The following is an 18,202-nucleotide window of genomic DNA, read 5'->3' as shown; positions in this document are numbered from 1 at the left end:
TTAGACCTGCTGTAGCTGCAAATACTTTTGAATTAAAACTTGACACTATTCAAATAATACAGCAATTTGTTCAGTTTGATGGTTTGCAGGATGAGGATCCCAACGCTCATTTAGCCAACTTTTTAGAACTATGCGATACATTTAAAATCAATGGCGTTTCTGATGATGCCATTCGTCTTCGGTTGTTTCCATTTTCATTAAAGAACAAAGCTAAACAGTGGTTGAACTCGTTACCACGAGGATCAATTACTACTTGGGAACAAATGACCGAAAAATTTTTACTAAAATATTTTTCACTGGCTAAAACGGCTAAATTACGTAATGATATCTCTTTTTTTGTGCAGATGGATTTAGAAACACTCTACAATGCATGAGAGAGATACAAGGACCTTCTGAGAAGGTGCCTTCACCATGGGTTACCGCTTTGGCTCCAGGTACAAACATTTAACAATGGTCTGAATCCTTCGACTCGGCAAATGGTTGACGCAACTGCTGGCGGAACCATCAATGATAAAACACCGGAAGATGCCTATGAGTTTATAAAAGAGTGTCACTGAATAACTATCAGTGGAAAGTCATGAGGATAAAGCCAACGAAAACAGCCGGTGTTTATAACGTCGATTCGGTCACCATGCTCTCTAATCAGGTAAAACTCTTAAATAAAAAGATTGATGGTTTTCTTAATTCTTCACAGGTTCACCCAGTAATGCAGTGCAATGCAAGTAGCTGTGGAACAAACCATTCTGAATACCAACCTTATGGCCACAACATGGATAACGAGCAATTAAATTACATGGGTAATAATCCTTGACCTCAAAACAATCCATATAGTAACATTTATAATGCAAGTTGGAGGAACCACCCAAATTTTTCGTGGGGTGGTCAAGGAAATCAAAGACCACAACATCCTCTGGGCTACCAACAACCACCCTACCAACAAGAAAAGAAGCCAAACCTTGAAGAGATGCTCTCAAAGTTTATATCAGTGTCAGAAACCTATTTTCAAAACACCAAGACAGCACTTAAGAATCAACAAGCATCGATCCAAGGGCTCAAAACTCAGATAAGCCAGCTATCCAAACTGATCTCGAAAAGACCACTAGGAAATTTACTTAGTAACATCAAATCAAGAGAGCATGTCAAAGCGTTACACTAAGGAGTGGGAAAGTGTTAGCGGAATCTGAAAAAAAGTTAGCACAAGAAGCCGTGGAAAGCAAAAGGAGGGAAGAAAAACCTGAAAATAGTGACAAACTAGTGCCGAAGGAATATAAACCACCAGTTCCATATCCAGCAAAATTAAAAAAGGATCGCATTGATGCACAATTCGGTAAGTTTCTTGAAATTTTTAAGCAATTACATATCAACTTACCTTTTGTTGAAGCCATCTCGCAGATGCCTACCTATGCAAAATTTTTGAAGGAGTTTCTAACAAATAAAAGGAAGTTCGAGGACTTATCTACAGTAGAACTCAACGAGGAGTGCTCAGCCATACTCCAAAACAAGCTGCCAACCAAACTGAAAGATCCAGGAAGTTTTATTATCCCTTGCTTAATTGGTAGTCTGAATGTTGAAAAAGCACTAGCTGATTTAGGCGCTAACATTAATTTGATGCCATATAAAGTGTTCAAAGAACTTGGTCTTGGGGAACCTAAACCTACTAGGATGAGTATTCAATTAGCCGATAGATCTGTTAAATATCCTAGGGGTATTATAGAAGACGTACTCGTAAAAGTAGATAAATTTATATTCCCTGTTGATTTTGTTGTGCTTGACATGGATGAAGATATGGAAGGACCCTTAATTTTAGGGCGCTCATTCCTAGCCACTGCTAGAGCTGTAATTGACGTGGGTGATGGCAAATTGGTACTTAGAGTAGGTGACGAGGAGATTATCTTTAAAATTTATGATGCTATGAGATTCTCTAGGGAACAGGATGATTCATGTTATTTCATTGACTCTATTGATCATATTACTCAAGACTCTTTTTAGGAAATTGTACAAGAGGAGACGACGGAACCGTATCCAGCTCAAGACTAGGAGACAGGTGAGGAACCTAATGACCATTCGTCAAGACAAGTAGAATATGAAGGCATTAAGATAAACGATGAACTTAAGCAAAAACCCTCTATTGAGAAGCCTTCCAAACTGGAACTTAAACAATTACCAAACCACTTAGAATACGCATTCCTTGGAAATAATTCTACATTACCAGTTATTATTGCTTCTAATTTGCAACCCAAGGAGAAAGAGGAATTAATCCAAGTATTAAAAGAACATAGAAAGGCCATAGCTTGGAAAATTTTTGACATTAAAGGAATCAGCCCTTCTTTTTGCACCCACAAAATTTTGATGGAAGATGAATACAAATCGTGTGTTCAAGCTCAAAGACGTCTGAACCCCAACATGAAGGAAGTTGTAAAAGCTGAGGTAATTAAACTTCTAGATTCTGGAATTATTTATCCTATTTCTGACAGTTCTTGGGTAAGTCCAGTATAGGTTGTCCCCAAGAAATGAGGCATGACGGTTGTGACCAACGAGAAGAATGAATTCATCCCAACAAGAACAGTCACAAGGTGGAGAGTTTGCATAGACTATAGGAAACTGATTGATGCCACAAGAAAAGATCACTTCCTCTTGCCATTCATTGACCAAATGTTGGAAAGATTATCCGGACACATGTATTACTGCTTTCTAGACGGACTCTCTGGTTACTTCCAAATCCCAATAGCTCCTGAAGATCGAGAAAAGATGACATTCACATGCCCATATGGTACGTTCACTTATCGTAGAATGCCTTTTGGATTATGTAATGCTCCTGCCACTTTTTAGCGCTGCATGATGGCCATTTTCGATGAACTCGTAGAAGATATCATGGAAGTATTCATGGATGATTTTTCGGTATTTGGTAACTCTTTCCATATTTGCCTTAAAAATTTAAAACGAGTTTTAATAAGATGTGAGGAAACAAACCTTGTGCTTAACTGGGAGAAATGTGACTTCATGGTTCAAGAAGGTATTGTATTAGGGCATAAAATTTCTAGTAAAGGGATTAAGGTGGATAAATCTAAAATAGAAACAATAGAAAAATTACCACCCCCTAGTTCAATTAAGGCTATTAGAAGCTTTTTAGGACATGCTGGTTTTTATAGAAGATTTATTAAGGATTTTTCTAAAATAGCTAAGCCTTTGACTAAATTGCTAGAAAAAGATATACCTTTTAACTTCGATCAGGAATGTTTAGAAGCATTTAATACTTTAAATGATAAATTAATTAATGCTCCAATCATAATTGCACTTGATTGGAACTTGCCATTTGAACTAATGTGTGATGCAAGTGACTTTGCAGTAGGTGCAATATTGGGACAGCGAAGAGACAATCATTTTCAACCTATCTATTGCACCAAAAAAACCTTAACGGTTGCACAAGAAAACTATACTACTACGAAAAAAGAGTTGCTAGCTGTGGTTTTTGCATTTGATAAATTTCGATCATATCTCATATTGTCTAAAGTTGTTGTTTACACTTACCATTCCGCCCTTCGCTACCTTTTAACTAAAACCGATTCAAAATCTAGACTCATTCGATGGATTCTCCTATTGTAGGAATTCGACTTGGAGATTCAGGATAAGAAAGGAGCTAAAAATCTCGCGGCTGATTATCTGTCCAGGCTCGAGAAATCCAATACCAGAGAACTAGATGACGTTGAAATAAATGATTCGTTCCCTGAAGAATAATTTTTCGCTATATCTAACTCTGAGGTACCTTGGCTTGTAGACATCGTGAATTTTTTTAGCTGCTAACATTATCCCAAAAAGGTTAACACACCAGTAAAAGAAGCGATTCTTTAATGATGTGAAAAACTACTTTTGGGATGATCCATTTCTGTTTCGCAGATGTGCAGATCAAGTCATCAGAAGATGCGTTATAGGATCAGAAATATCAAAAATATTGGAACATTGCCACTCAGGGCCAACCAGAGGACACTATAGTGGAACTAAGACCGCACACAAAATACTTGAATCAGGGTTTTATCGGCCTTCGTTATTCAAAGACGCTATTAGGTATGTTACTTCATGTGACAAATGCCAGCGGACAGGTAACATATCTAAACGTGATGAAATGCCTCAAAACTATATGCTTTCATGTGAAATATTTGATGTTTGGGGTATCAATTTCATGGGCCCATTCCCCAGTTCATTTGGGAATAAATACATCTTAGTAGCAGTTGACTATATGTCCAAATGGGTAGAAGCCCAAGCTCTACCTACTAATGATGTTAGAGTGGTAGTACGTTTCCTTAAAAAAGTCTTCTCGAGATTCGAAACACTTAGAGCACTTATCAGTGACAGGGGCACTCATTTTTGTAATACCCAATTTGAAAAAACCCTTAAGAAATATGGAGTTCATCATAGAACAACCACCCCATACTATCCTCAAACTAATAGACAAGTTGAAGTAGCAAACTGAGAAATCAAATGGATCCTTGAAAAAACAGTAGAATCAAGCAGGAAAGACTTGGCAATGAAAGTAGACGATGCCTTATAGGCTTACAGAACTGCTTTTAAGACTCCCTTAGGGACATCACCTTACAGACTTGTTTATGGAAAAAGTTGTCATCTACCATTCGAACTAGAGCATAAAGCTTTTTAGGCTATTAAATTTCTAAACCTTGATCCCGAACTTGCAAGAAAAAATAGGTTGATGCAGCTGAACAAGCTTGATGCATGGCCAGCCAATGCATACGAAAATTCACGCCTATACAAGGAAGCAACAAAGCGGCACCATGACGTTCGTTTAAAACAACGAAAACAATTTAAAGTTGGAGATCTCGTCTTACTATACAACTCAAGACTCAAATTGTTTCCCGGGAAAGTAAAATCACAATGGCCAGGACCCTTCGTAATTCAATCTGTTTTCCATATGGCACAATAGAGGTAAGTCACTCATCATACGGTACATTCAAAGTAAATGGACACCGTCTTAAACTTTATAATGGTGAGAATTTTAAAGTCAATAGAGAGGAGCTACGACTCCACAAACTGCCCTGAGTAAACCAAGAAGCTAACAGTCGAGCTTAGACTATAAACAAGCGCTTCTCGGGAGGCAACCTGAATAATAACGGTTTTAAATTATTTACATTTCAAGTTTTAAACATTTAGGTCACTAACAGAGTACTTAAAGCACAGGTTCCCAACTCTACATGGCCAAGCACATGGCTGTGCTTAAGGCCGTGTGACCAACACGGATAGAAACACGGCCATGTGATATGGTGTGTAGAAACAGGGTAGAAGATTTCCCCAAACACGGGCTGCAATAAAATGCCACGACCATGCGAAATGGCTGTGGTCGAATCTTGCAAATAAACACGGGCGTGCGTAAACCTACACGACCGTGGTTGAAACGAACCACACCAGACATGGCCATGCGACATGATCTTGTATCCACACGGCTATACACACAGGCGTGCGAGAAGGCCGTGTGACGACATCACAATTTGCGACGAACACGGATGGGACACGAGCCACACGGGCGTGTGCACTGGCCGTGCCACTTGAAATATTAGAATAATTATCTTATTTTATTTTCTTTTTCTTTCATTAAGTTTTTAAGACTCATTTTTTTTAAGATTCATTTGTTTTCCTTTTTAAACAAAACGGCTTACCTTCAGAGTCAAGCTTGCCATCCAGAATTATCTCCAATACTCGATCTCGTCAATCCAAGAATATCATCCATTCTTAATACAGGAAGTTTCACTTCTCTCCCTATCTTATTTTTATACTCTAATATCTATCTTTGTACATTGAGGGTAATGTACATCTTAAGTGTGGGGGGTATTTATTTCATTATCAGAAAAATCCTTGAATAATTACCTTGTTCTCTTGAAAAGCTCTCATATCATATTTAGGATAAATATTATTGATTTATGATTTTGATTGATATATCTTGAATTAAAACATAGACATTTATGTATTGATTGTTTAAACTTTAAGACATTAGAGAATCAATCAAGCATGATGAGTTAATTTTTAAGAATTTAAAATTATAGGTTGTTTCCCCAAGTCTAGGTATTACTTTGAATTGGAATTCAGAAGTCTAAACATCAAAAAGCCATAATTTTTGTGAGATTTTTGAGCCTTGTAAGCATCTATTAATCCTTTCATGCTCACTTTTATTATTGCTTTGAGTGCGTCAGTATTGGACTGTTATTCTAGAACTTGCTTGATTATGCATGTCGAGACCACAACATTTGTTTTGGTATATCAAAATGATTAAGGCACTTAGGATTAATCCACTCATACCATGAAAAGCCTACCTCCACGATTAACCCCTAATAAACCCCCTTGAGCCTAACAAGCCATTTCTTGTATTACCCTTAATATTGGCCCTTAACATATTATTGTTGAAATCCCCTAAATTAATTTGATCCCTATTTTTTTCGAGATTTGAGTTGAAGAAATTGCTTAGCTATGTCTTGTTTGTAATAAGTTAGCCTATGTATTTAACTTGTTCTAAAAAAAACCAAAAAAAAACTATGTATACATATTTGTAATTTCATATTCTGAGAAGAAGCTATGTTATACGAAAGTGAAGATTAACTTTTTTTCTGGTTAGGTAATTTTTCAATTGAATCTCGATTCTAACCTTTTCTTTCAGCTTGTGACGACACCCCCTAACCAAGCCTCATTACAACCCTCTAAAGACCTTTTGATTGATGTATCATCTTAAATTATAATGGTGGAGATTTGATTTTCATGCAAGCCTATGGTAATGAATTTTCATTATTGACTATTGAGTGCTTCATTTATTGTCCTTAAACACCGTGAGTGATTTGAGTGAATCATTAGTGAGGATGTGAAACTCTGTGATATTCTAAATCAAAGGTAATTACTTAGATGCGGAAAGACACCTATGTTTGCATGATTAAATACTCAACTTGGAATGTTTGAAAATTTTATGTTCTTTTAGTTGAATTCTCAATGTATGATTACCTATGGATTATTTTGAGATATTATCGATAAGAATTATAAGTTGAGGAGAATTTATTTTGATTATGAGTTGAGGATTTTGCTTGAGAACAAGCAAATGCTTAAGTGTGGCGGTATTTGATAAACAGTAAATTATTCATATTTTTACCCCATGTTTAATGCATTTTATGGATGATTTCTCATTAGAATTGGTGAATTCGATGCTCCTAATGCTTTAATTTCATGTTTTATACTTAGGAGAGCATAGGAGAGCGAAAGGAATGAGAAACGGGCCAAAAACAAAGAAAATGGGCCAAAGTACAAAATCAACACAGCCTGGACCTCCTCACACAGGCAGACCACAAGGTCGTGTCAATTTGGCAGGCTCGAACACGGCCTAAAGTAATTAAACACGGTGTGTACCACGGGCGTGTCCCTGCCGAGCCCAAGTTGAGTCCAATTCAGAAAAGGCTACTTTTGAGGGTTCATAGGCATTACAAAGCCTATAAATACACCCTAGAAGAGGAGAAAAGAGGAGATGGAGAAGAGGGAGTAAAGAATTACTCCAAGGAAGCTGATTGATCCATCTCAGAAGCCGGATTCATCATCAACACTAAAGATCTCTCCTCAATTTCCCTTCAGGAGTTTTGGGTTTTCTTTATGTTTTGTATTTTTTATTATTCTGAGATGTTTTCTTACTTAGTTATGAACTAAATCCCTTAAATACCTAAGGGAAATGAAACCTAAGACGAATCTTGTTATTATTTTCTGAATTGTATGATAAATATTTAACTTGTTCTTAATTATGTGTTCTTAATTCTTGTTTTGATATCCCAGGATACTAATTCAAGATAAGCTCTTATTCAGAGGAGGAATAAACCTTGTCTAAGAGTAAATTTATCATAACTAAGCAGAGTTGATTGCACGCCTAGACATAGGGTGACAAGATTTTGCCGGATTAGGGTGAAACCTAATAAGGGGATCCAATAGATTGAGTTAATGCAACCCTAGAGTGTTAATTAGAGAAAAGTCTCGGTTATTCAATCTAGGGATTAGACATTATTAGTCTTGAATAGGGATAATAACATAACTTAGGGATCTTTACGAAACAAGTTGAATGAATAAATCGTCTGATTCGGAGCCAGAATAAGAAGTAAAGTCTAGGTGGATTTTTCCTTAGGTATTGTCTTCATTCAATCGATTTATCCCAAAAGCAATTCCCCAATTCTTTTCTCTGTGAATTCTTAGTTTAAATAATTAGTTAATTAAAACAAAATCCCATTATTCTTAGGCTAGATTATAAAAAGACAATAATTACTAGTACTTTTAGTTCCTTTGGGTTCGACAATCCGGTCTTGCTAAAACTATACTACTGTTTGATAGGTACACTTGCCTACATCGCAATAATAGTTAGTTTCAAGAACGATTAATTATAAATATTTAAAACTTATCACGAAATAATGTGATCACAATTCAATACCAAACTCAACTTCTCTGATAGGAGGCAAACCTGGTAGTTCTTCCGGAAACACATCAGGAAGCTCACATACCACAGGCACTGATTCAATTTTCAACTCTGGATCTTTAGTATTCAACATAAAAGCAAGATAAGCTTGATATCCTTTTCTCAAGCATTTCTGAGTAGACATAACAGAAATCATGGCAATTGAACAATCTAACTCATTTGGATTAACCCGAAGAATTTCAACTTTTCGCATTTCAACTCAATGAATTTCTTTCCACAGTTCACTATCACGTCATGTGCAGTCAACCAATCTATACCAAGAATCACATCAAACTCATCAAATGGCAATGGCATGGGATCGGCTGGAAAATATTAACCTGTAATCACCAAAGGGCAAGTTTTACATTTTTTGTCTACTAATACATATTGACCCAATGGATTTGATACTTTAATAAAAAATCCCGTAGACTGTATAGACATGTTCATACTAGGCATCAATTTTATGCAAACATAGGAATAGGTTGAACTTGGATCAATCAAAGCAATAACATTAACATCATGAAGAGAAAATGTACCCGTAATTACATGGGGGGAGGTGCTCTAACATTTGGTCTCGCTGCTGAATCTCTAGATGCACCTCTACCTACCCCTATTCCTAAACTTCTCTGAGGTCTTCTTCTAACGGGGGCATTGCCTGATCTTACACTCAGTATTACTTCTCTTTTAACCATCTTAGGACACTCCCGAATTAAATGATCTGATGCACTACATCGGTAACAACCAGTCTCAGTTGCTCGACATTAACCTAGATGACGTCGACCACATTAAGGACACTCAGGTTTATCAGGCTAAATACTGCCAACACTCACAATTGAAGTGGTCTGAGCTTTCTGAACCGTAAATCTTCTACCTCTGTTCTGGCTAGAATACCCTGCTGAAAAATTAGATCTCGTAGAGAACTCTCCAGGCCTCTTGAATGTAGACTGAAATGACTTGCTCATCTGCCTTTTCTTCGTGTCTTGCATCTCAATTTCAGCTTTACCCTTTCCTTTCAGCAACTCATCTGCCTTACGAGCTTTTTCAACTAAAATAACAAACTTTTTTTATTTTTAAAACACCGACTGATAGTCAAATATCATCATTGAGCCCATCTTCAAATCTCTTGCACATAATAGCTTCAGTTGACATACACTCTCGAGCATGATTACTGAGTCTGAAAAATTCAAGTTCATATTCAGTCACTGTCATCTTACCCTGCTTTAGTTCAAGGAATTCTTTTCTTTTCTGGTCGATGAACCTCTGACTAATGTATTTCTTACGGAACTCCTCCTGAAAGAAATCCCAAGTAACTCTCTTTTTCGGTACTACTGACAAAAGTGTCTTCCACCAATGGTAGGTCGAGTCTCGTAAAAGTGATACAACACACTTCATGCACTCTTCAGGTGTGCAGGATAACTCATCAATACCTTGATAGTATTCTCGAGCCAAAATTTAGCTTTCTCTACATCGTCATCTTTAGTAGCCAGAAACTCTTCGGCCCCTTATTTTCCTATTTTATCAACTGGTGGCTTCTCTCTTCTGACTGTATCTGTGACTGGGGAAGCTACATGCGTTGTCTGAGGATCATAAGGGGGTGGAACAGCCAGATTCGTACGAACGAACTCAACAATCCATTCATTCATAGCTTGGAAGAAGGCTTTTCGAGCCCCGCTTCCCTAACTGGCTGTAACGGGCCTTTCATTACTACCTGGTGGCACCGGCCCTTCTGCGGGGTAGGCGCATTACAATCATCTATACCAACTCGTTCGGGATCCATAACTATAAAACAAAATCATTTTAAAATCGTCAGGAGTCGTCGCACTATCAAAATATAAGTATGGCATGTATAGCTAGACTCTTACTCGTACTGAATATTTCGAGAATTGACTAAAATCTTGCTCTGATACCAATAAATGTAACACCCCTTCCCCAAGACCGTCGTCGGAGTCGAGCAGGAGGCGTTACCAGACTTATCTTACTTGTTCGGGGCATAATTTTTTTAAAAAAATTTATTCCCTCGCATTCATCCAATAAATCCATAAAAAGGACCCTCGAGGCCCTAAAACATGCAATTAGAACAGTTTGGGACCAAACCGGGAACATTGAAAATTTTCCAATTACTTACACAAATCACTAAATTAAATATAACTAAATTAAATATACCTATTCATAATAAAACTGTTCATCTGCGTAACAGTCACTAAATTAAATATAACTCGAGTTACAAAACTCAAAATTTAAATCCGTAAATTTTTCTTAAAACTAGACTCATAAATCTTCTTACCATAAGTTTTCTATAATTTTTGGTTTCCCAATTAGTACAGTTTATTTATTAAAGATTCCCCTATTTTGCAGTTTAGTGGACCTGACCTCTCTTCACTAAAAATTGATTATCTCATTATACAGAAATTGGACAATGTTTCCGTTTGTTTATAATCAAAACAGACTCACTAAGGAATCTAGAAATATAAAAATTTACTTATAATTATTTTTCTACTATTTCTAGTGATTTTCCAAAGTTGGAACAAAGAATCACGAAGTCACTCTGAACCAGTCTTACAGAAATATAAATATCTCAGAATATAGACTTCCTTTGCTTGCTCTGTTTCTTTCTTATGAAAATAGAGTCAATAAGTTTTAATTTTATATTTCATTCACCGTTTAATTCCATTTCTACATTTTTTAGTTATTTTTCAAAACCACGTCACAGCTGATGTTTCCTAACTAGTCCATGGCCAACTCTTACTCCATAATTTCTTTGCATCAAACCTCATTTAGACATACATAATACCAAAACATGTTCTTATTTAGCTATATCATAAGCTAATCATTACCAAGTATTCACATGCCATTCTTTAATCACACCAGAAGGACATAGACATAAAATAGCTAAGTCTCTATAGATGCCATAACTTAAAGTATTTCTAGTCACAAAATATCGAAATAGCTCGTTGATAGTGTGACGCGATCTTCGACGTCCTTATGACTTTTCGAGTAGGCTTTACGATACTATAAAAAAAAAAGAGAAACGAAAGGGAGTAAGCATAAAGCTTAGTAAGTTTGCATGTAAATAAATAACAACATTCTAAATGAATTATCAAGATAACTTAAACCTTTTGAACATGGACTTATCTTACCTTCCCTTTGGTACACTCTTTAAATTTTCCGTTGAACCACTTGGAATAGTAAGGATGTAACACCCCAAACCTGGCCCAGACGTTATGGCTGAATCTGGCACGTCGCATTGAAATGTTCTAGCGAAAACCTTGTTTTCATTCAAAACCCTTCCTTGAAATGAGAACCTTAATTAACTTATAAAAACTCTCTTTCAATCGCGAAAGCTTTTTTAAAACATATGATTTATGAAAACCTGTCATTTTAGAATTAAGTTGTGGAAACGTACAAAAACAAACTATGATTTAGGAAACCCATGTTCAACTTTTCATATTTACAGTTCATAAAAACAAAAATCCAAATAATATTAAAAGGGAAGGCCTTATTACATTCCAGTCTGAAATTACTTAATAAACTAGAAACTATATGCCCTTTTTTAAAAAAAAGAAGTCCAAGTCGTCTTGCTAGTTGGCCACCTCCGAGTCCCTCTAAACATCGAACTTCTACTGAGCATCACCTAAGAAAAATAAAAGAGGAGGTGAGTTTTTGAAAACTTTGTATGTACGACCCTCGACAAGCAAAAAGCATTTATCAATCAATAAAATCATACGTGCAATGCAAAGCAGTGCAACCCACCCCAATAATCCAACCGGTACACATCAACTCCGTCTCCCAAAACACATCATGTGGAGATATAAATATCGATGCACCCATCTGATACACATTAATGGTAGCCCGGTTGTGGAACTACCGTCATTGCAGCAAGCTGCCAATCACATATTAGGCTTAATAGCCGCCGGTGGATCCACAGTTGTCAAGAAACCATGCGATCCTCATATACTTCTTCCGTTCCATAATTCCCAACCCCTATGCAACCTAAACAGAATCTCCTATGTATGCAGCAGTTATACATGTAATATCCATAAATCTTATATTCGACACTTAGGGGTATTTTGGTCATTTTTACCCTTAGAGGCATTTTGGTAATTTTCCTTTATTATGGGTCTTTACTTACCTTGGCTTATTAACAAATCTCATGAGCTAAGATGAACGAATACTATGCACCAGGTAGGATTCCAGAGAAGAGGAGGTGAGTCATTAAGACTGCTTAACTACCAAGCTGTCCCTAGATCCAATCATAGACATGCATAAACCCGTTACCACACCTTAACCCTATGACTTGTCCATGGTCTTTAATTAATTAACTAAGTTTTATATCTGTTTAAGCAATTGTCATATACTAGGCCCAAAAACCCCTTACAAGCCCAGAAAAATCCACATACCTGTATATAGCCCACTAGGCCCAATCTCTTTTATATGGCCCATTAGGCCCAAATCACATTCATATGGCCATTAGGCCCAAATCACATTTACAGTTATGCTCACATACAATTTTCCATCATATAGCATCAATTATCAATTTTTGCCTATTATGGGCCCAACAACCTATCGGGCCAGTTTTGCCCATTTCGGCCCGATTGGCCAATTCACAGCCCAAGTCCATGGAATCGCCCTTGGGCCTTAAGCAATCTACCGGTTTCCTCCTTACGAGTGTTCGCACACTCGCAAGACTACCGTAGCCAAGCTTTTGGCTTTTCGGTATTTTGGCTTTTCATTATTTCGTCTTTTCGGCTTTTGTCAATCTACTTGTATGTGCAGTGTATGTACACACCTGGTAATAAAGCGTACTACGGTCTCCCTAGCCACAAACCTAAAATTGATGTCACTTAATGACTAATCACACATATTTATCGAATACTTTTACCAAAAGCCGAAGTCTCACCTTAACCTTACCTGAAACGCCAAGTGTTAATAGCTTTTCCTCGATCAGTAATCACGAGTACTTTTCAGATCTGCATTAACCTTTATCGTTAAAAACATATTGGGTGACTTGTATCCATCATATGTCACCCTTTACTAGTAAAGCCTATTCGGCCAACCTTTACCGGTGTGAAGAACACTTACCAATATCTCTCACCTAAGGAACAAATCGGCAGGGATCCAAAAGACTGGGATTCGATACTAATCCTACAAAAATTGATTGGAAGAAATGAGGGACAGAGTGATCTATACTAGAAAATTCGATTGAGATAGCAAAACACTTACACTAGAATCGGTCGAAGTAGAAAGAGTAGTGATGGCACAGAGTATACTCGGCTCTTGAGACTTGTATGGTAAAAGAGGTTATTAGGCACAAATAGAAGTAGAAATTGTTTAAAACCAGAGGTGAATCAAAAAGAGAACTTGAGTAGGGAAGAATGGAAAATCGACACAAAGAAAAAGAAGGAAGAACAAGTGATTTTCGGCTTTTAGATCTTTGAAGAAAAACATGTTTTCTAGCAACAAGGTGAGAGAGAATTCAACATTAGCCTGGCAACCTCACATTCAGCACCTATATATAGCCTCTATGGTCGAATATCCTATACCCGAATTCCCAATTCGGCTCCACCTCTTATTCACTCCTTATCTCCTAATTTTTCTCCCTGATAACTCCCTAATCCCCTCCTCAAATTTCTCCTCTTATAACTCCCTACAATGTTCATATCCAATGCCACCACTGTCCATCCCTTAAGCAAAAATAAATCCTTATTTTGAGCGAGGAGGGATTCGATCCCCTTACCTCATTGCCTTGCATATGACGCCACTTACCACTCCACCACAAGGCTTTCTTGTGTCCAATTCTTCCTTCATTTATGTAAAAGCCAACCACATGCATTCTTTAAATAATTAAACCATAATTTCCTTCACCCCTAAGTTCGAACTCAAGCCTTAACCAAGACCTACTATCACATAATTTACACTTGACTAGGAATGTTAAGCACAATTTTTATCAAAACTGAAAAAACTGAAAGTTCGAGATTTTGGGATTTTTGGGTTTTTACAACTCTACCCCCTAAAAGAAATTTTATCCTCGAAATTCCCAACTATTAGTACAACTGCGTAGCATAGAATACCACATCAAGCTCCCGCTACGTACTTTAATTCCAAACCAAATAAATAGGATATTATGGTTAATGTATGTACCAATATTCGCCTCTGAAGCGTCTCTGTCCTCTCGAATACGTGTTGCATAGACCAACGCTGGCTGTCTCGCCTCAGCATGACCAGTACCTCTGCCCGGTGGTCCACGGCCCAAATCGTTTCCACCCCTAGCCTAACCATAGCCTTTAGGCAGCTACTAACCACCCTTCGGTGGCTGTACATCACCTCTACCCATGCCTGGCACCTGAACTAGCATTCTAGGGTAATTCCTGATCCTATGCTCCATATATTCACAAGCCAAACAAGCCCCCATTCTCTTCCAACACTTGCCTACATGACCTTTCCCACAATCAGCATAAGGTGGCACCCCTGGATTCACAGCAGGCAGTCTTGCTCTAACTGGCCCATTACCTCTGGCCCTACCCTAGGCCTCTGTCCAAAACCAAGAGTCTCAGCCTCCCTTTTATTCCTACCCTTTTCTTTTTCTTGATTTAAGCGCTCAGTTCGATTCACCTCCTCTGCTATCTTTGCTTTCTCTACCAACTCCGAGAAGACTCGCTCCCTTTGTGGAGCTATCAATACTCTAAGGCTATCCCTAAGCCCATCCTCAAACCTAACGAAATGCTCATAGTCCGTTGCCACCATAACTCTTGCATACTTACTAAGGTGTAGAAATTCTACCTCATACTCCGCCACAGATTTGTTTCCTTAGGTCAAGTTCAGGAACTCCTTCCTCCTAGCATCCATATAACTCGCACCCACATACTTCCCTTGGAACGCAGTTTTGAAAAACTCCCAAGTGATCTGCTCAGGTTGGGTGCCCTCTTTCACTGTCAGCCACCACTAGTAAGCTTCTTCCCCAAGCAGTGATACTGCCCCTTTCAACTTTTGTTCAAGTGAACATTCTAAGTCCTCCATTATCCTTTCAGTGGCCTCGAACCAATATTTTTCCATGTTAGGAGCCACACCAGCCATGCCTTTAAAGATCTTAGCCCCATTTGATCGAAGTCACTCTGGGATGGACCCCTGATTTTTCGTGCCATTATTAGGCCTTGCGAGCCTTTCCAAAATCCTTAGCATTACCTGTGACAATGCATCTTCCCCCTCGGCTCAATCATACGCTCCATTCCCAGCCACGGGTGACGCCGGGGCCTCTTCTACTCTAACATTGGGCATATGGCCTGATGCCGATGATTCAGCCCTAACAGTTCCGCGGCCTTAGCCACGGCCTCTTGCACCACTTCTAGCACTCATCGTTGTCTTACGTATTCTTTGGATTAGAAATTTTATGAAGTTTTAGTTAGTTTTAATAATTAAACCGATGTTTAATGAATGTATTAAAAGAAGGTTGTTTTCGTAAATCCTCTACAGTTTGAAGGTCCTACAGGCTTCAGTTTCAATCTAAAAAAAAACCTTAGCATAATCATCTAAAGTAGCCCACTAACTACCTACAATATATCAAATTACACAAGCTTAAGAATAAAAAAACTTTCTTGGTTCGACGTGGAGACTCGTTGTGCCGCACAACAATAATTTTTTTGTTCCAAAACATTGTGATCCAAAATTTTTTTTAAAAAACAAAGCAAAAATTATAAGGCCCAGTTCATAGCCTGAGTTTCCTAACCAAGCACTGATACCGCTAAGTGTAACAGCCCAAACCCGGCCCGGACATTATGGCCGAATCTGGCACGTCACATTGAAGTGTTCTAGCGAAAACCTTGTTTTCATTGAAAACCCTTCCTTGAAATGAGAACCTTAATTAACTTATAAAAACTCTATTTCAATCACAAAAGCTTGTTTAAAACATATGATTTATGAAAACCTATCATTTTAGAATTAAGTTACGAAAACGTACAAAAACAAACTATGATTTAGGAAACCCATGTTCAACTTTTCATATTTGCAGCGCATGAAAACAACAATCCAAATAACATTAAAAGGGAAGGCCATATTACATTCCAGTATGAAATTACTTAATAAACTAGAAACTATATGCTCTTTAAAAAAAAAGTCCAAGTCATCTTGCTAGCTGGCCACCTCCGAGTCCCTCCAAACATCGAACCTTCTACTGAGCATCACCTGAGAAAAATAAAAGAGGGGGTGAGTTTTCAAAAACTCAGTGTGTACGACCCTCTGCGAGCAATAAGCATTCATTAATCCATAAAATCATGTATGCAATGCAATGCAGTGCAACCCACCCTAATAATCCAACCAATACACATCAACTCCGTCCCCCGATACATATCATGTAAGGATATAAATATCGACCCACCCATTCGATACATATCAATGGTAGCCCGATTGCGGAACTACCATCATTGCAGCAAGCTGCCAATCACATATTGGGTTTAATAGCCGCCGGTGGATCCACGGTTGTCAAGCAACCATGCGATCCTCATATACTTCCTCCGTTCCATAATTCCCATCCCCTATGCAACCTAAATAGAATATCATATGTATGCAGCAATTATACATGTAACATCCATAAATCTTACATTCAACATTTAGGGGTATTTTGGTCATTTTTATCTTTAGGGGCATTTCAGTAATTTTTTTTATTACGGGTCTTTACTTACCTTGGCTCGTTAACAACTATTGTGAGCTAAGATGAACGAATACTATGCACCATGTAAGATTTCAAAGAAGAGGAGGTGAGTCATTAAGACCGCTTAAGTACGAAGCTCTCCCTATATCCAATCTTAGACATGCATATACCCGTTGCCACACCTTAACCCTATGACTTGTCCAGGGTCTTTAATTAATGAAATAATTTTTATGTATGTTTAAGCAGTTGTCATATACTAGGCCCAAAAACCCCTTACAAGCCCAGACAAATCCACATACCTGTATATGGCCCACTAAGCCCAGTCTCTTTCATATGGCCCATTAGGCCCAATCACATTTATGTGGCCCATTAGGCCTAGATCACATTCATATTGCCATTAGGCCCAGATAAGATTTACAGTCACGTTCACATTCAATTTTCCATCACATAGCATCAATAATCAATTTTTTCCTATTATGGCCTAACAGCCCATCGAGCCCATTTAGCCCATTCTGGCCCGGTTGGCCAATTCACAGCTCATGTCCATGGAATTGTCCCTGGTCCTTAGGCAACCTATCGGTTTCCCTCTTACGAGTGTTCGCTCACTCACAAGAATACCATAGCCACGCTTTCAACTTTTCGGCATTTCAGCTTTTTTCTATCACTTGTGTGTGCAGTGTATGTACACACTTGGTAATAAAGCATGTTGCAATCTCCCTAGCCACGAACCTACAGTTGATGTCACTCAATGATTAATCACACATACTTATCGAATACTTTTACTAAAAGACGAAGTCTCACATTAACCTTACCTGAAACGCCAAGTCTTAATAGCTTTTCCTCGATCAGTAATCACGAGTACTTTCCAGATCTGCATTAACATTTATCATTAAAAACATATTGGGTGACTTGTATCCATCATATGTCACCCTTTACTACTAAAGCCTATTCAGCCAACGTTTACCGAAGTGAAGAACACTTACCAATATCTCACACCTAAGGAGCAAATCGGTAGGGATCCAAAAGACTGGGATTCGATACTAATCCACCAAAACTGATTAGAAGAAGTGAGGGACAGAGTGATCTGCACT

At 37.9% G+C, this 18,202-nt stretch overlaps 1 non-coding gene across 1 annotated transcript; it reads right to left on the bottom strand.

Annotated features, from left to right (window-relative positions):
• Positions 1-311: 311 nt before the first annotated feature.
• Positions 312-418, bottom strand: LOC121230134 (small nucleolar RNA R71). The gene has a single exon (XR_005928086.1). It is a non-coding gene; the product is annotated as a small nucleolar RNA R71 (small nucleolar RNA).
• Between the last annotated feature and the right edge of the window lie 17,784 nt (positions 419-18,202).

The sequence above is a fragment of the Gossypium hirsutum genome, chromosome A05, assembly GCF_007990345.1.
Source record: "Gossypium hirsutum isolate 1008001.06 chromosome A05, Gossypium_hirsutum_v2.1, whole genome shotgun sequence".
Classification (NCBI taxonomy): Eukaryota; Viridiplantae; Streptophyta; class Magnoliopsida; order Malvales; family Malvaceae; genus Gossypium; species Gossypium hirsutum.
Note: the sequence above shows the minus strand (reverse complement) of the source record. Positions and strands in the feature narration are given on the sequence as shown.